Source organism: Aplysia californica, unplaced genomic scaffold, assembly GCF_000002075.1.
Source record: "Aplysia californica isolate F4 #8 unplaced genomic scaffold, AplCal3.0 scaffold00047, whole genome shotgun sequence".
In the NCBI taxonomy this organism is placed as follows: domain Eukaryota; kingdom Metazoa; phylum Mollusca; class Gastropoda; order Aplysiida; family Aplysiidae; genus Aplysia; species Aplysia californica.
The window spans coordinates 261,410-264,426 of NW_004797317.1; positions in this window are offsets into that span (position 1 = coordinate 261,410).

Sequence of the window (3,017 nt, forward strand, 5' to 3'; positions counted from 1 at the left end):
GCTCACTCTTTCTCATACACACAAATCGAGTGAGAGATATACATGCAAAATATAAATATTAGATATATCCAACATAAAATATTATTATATGTAGAAATGTGTACGTGTGCGTATTTGTAGACATGGAAAGATTTAAAGAGAGAGAGAGAGAGAGAGAGAGAGAGAGAGAGAGAGAGAGAGAGAGAGAGAGAGAGAGAGAGAGAGATAGAGGGGGGGGGGATGAAAAAGTCGTCGAAAGGGCACGTCAAAAGACTAAATTCTTTGTAATATACATGTAATGTGTCGTCCATCTAATGCAACATATTTTACTAAAAGAGTAACGCCAGATTCTGTAAACATTATGACAAGGAATCTTTAACTTACCATTTGGTTTGCCACTATCATCCAACGGCAAAACTTTCAACAGCGACGAGTTGGACGATGAAGGGTCTGTATCCACTTCTTGCACGTCTATGTAGATGTCGTCAGGGTATTTATCGGACGAACTCGAGTTGTGACGTTCAGGACCTCCCGATGAGCCCAAGTCATGTTCAACGGAGGCTTTTTTCAGCTCAAATGACCCACTCTTCATTAAGATTCCTTTCGGGCTTTCTCGGTGTCGAGAACTGTTACTTCTCAACGCGCGTTCGGTGGATTCATTGAATACGTCATCTGGGGATTCCGAACCAGACACTCCTAGAAGGTCGTCAGGCAACTCCAAGGGCGGTACTTTGAGCAACTTCTTCTGTGTTTTGGGTGACATGCGAATGTTCCTGTTCTCCACTCCTTTGAGGTTTTGGTTGTGATCAAAGATCTCTTTGACAGGTAAGTTTGGGTTGTAGATGATGTATTGATTCTCTGTGATATCCTGTATCTCAACACTTGTCCTTGACCCACTTCGGGGTCGAGATGAGGAAGAGGAGGAGGTATGAACTTCTGATTCCCGCCCACTTTCACAACGGTTCCGAGACAAGTCTGTGGACTTTTGCGATTCGATGGATGTTCTTCTTTTGAGAAGTTCCCCTTTCGGAGGCAAAGGGGGCGGGGTATCCTCCTCTTCCAAGACAGCACTGGTTCCATTGAAAGTTCTTTCGGGAATTACCCGCATTGCCCGGTCAGATTCAACTATGTCAGAATTTGGAGGGGGTCGAGCGGAGAGATTTTCATTTCCAGGTGAACGTTTCAAGGTGCAGCCATACTGCGATGGTTTCGACCTAGTTTCACTGTTGAAATCATTTGGTGTGAACTGCTCATTATAAGCTTGGATGATATCACGATGCTTTCTGTTGGCCATTTTGTTTTCAGGAACTCTGGTTTTAGACTGTTTAGCATCTTCAACCGAGTTTTCAGCTCTTTTGTTTGTATGCAAATGAGCTTCCGAGGCGTACATTCTCTCGTCTCTGTTTCCCATAGCAGAATTACTTCGACGTCCTAAGAAGTGTTCCCGCTGAGAGCGACTCATGAAATGGCCGTCCTTAACTCCTCTCTCTGTGTCAGAGACCTGTTCTGTGCGATGGAGAGTGTCGTTGGCAGAGGAAGGTCGAGGCGGGAGAGATGGATAGCTGCTGGACAGGTCAAGCTCCTGGGCTTCTCGACGTCTCTGAAACAGACCAGGAGTTGAGTCGTGCGCCCAGGAATGCTGGGTTTTGAGGATTGGTTGAGGTTTCGAATGTACCCGTTGTTTCTGTTGTTGTTGCTGTTGTTGTTGCTGTTGTTGTTGAAGGTGTTGAGGATGAGGTTGTTGGGGCGGAGGCTGCTGATGCTGCTGTGAAGGAGGAAGCGACTTCATTGGTTGCTTTGATGAAGGTTTGTTGTGGAAGTTTGGCAGTGTCTGGAACTGTAGAGCCCCGTGATGTGGGGGTTGTCGATTTTTGTCTTGATCGGGGGGATCAGACTGAGTATTGTGGTGAACCACCACCGGCTGATGAGGCTGTGGAGGTTGTTGTTGCTGATGATGATGAGGATGCTGCTGCTGAGAATGCTGCTGTAACTGCTGCAATAAATGCTGTTGTTGGTGGTATCCATTACTACCGTTCATTTGTCTTTTGGTTTTTACCGCCATGTTATAGGGAGGGGGAGACAAAGGAATTTGGCCTTGACCTTGGCCTTGGTTTTGACCTTTGATATGATTATGACCTGCAGATTCTGTGCTAGGAGTCATAAGTGACGTTGGCTTAGCGGCGACTGGGGGTGGGGGAGGTTTGGGTAAGTTTGACCTTTGGTCTGGTCTTTGACCCGGTTCTCTCACGCCCACCCCGTGTGGAGAGTTGAGTGACGGACTGACCAGACGCCCTGAGTTCATGAGGTGAGTATTGCTCTCATGAGAAAAAAACGTGCCTTGGTTGTCGCAGGGCCCGTTCATGGAGTCGGAGAGACGGGGTGTGTTTCCGGCGGAACTCATTCCACTGTGGTAGGCGTCCTCTGTTGACAGACGATAGTGTTACAGTGAGCCTTGTACGTTGCATAAGAAAACAAGATTAGGAATGCAAGAAAGAGACACAAAACTACAGAAAAACCTGCTCTAAGGCCACTTGTATGTGACAATCCATCACCTGTACTTAACATCACTATTTCAGATTTCTTCGTTTGAGCACTTCGTATATAATTATGACACTATGTAAGCTACCCCCCTCCACCCCGCCTGAATTGACCCAGTGTCAGAAATAGACAATGTCTGACCTATGAGAAGAAGTATATACCTTATCTATACTATTTCACTTTGGAAACTTCATTTAATAAATTACATGATTTTATGTGATGTGGGCCAATGGTCTTAAACACTGAATAATCAATGAATGGTTTCCTCAGACAGTTTTTTTATTGTATTTGTAAGAAGAAGATTAATATTGCAACATCTGAGGAGACACAGGATGGGTTAACAGAGATAACAGATAATAAATACATAAACTGATTTATATTACTGCAACCAGAAGCCTCTTTCATTTTCAAAATAGTCAAGTTCGAAATCGACCTGCGCATAAAATAGCTGACCAACACAGAACAAACATGTGTATAAAAGTCTGCTTCGGTGGACCCCC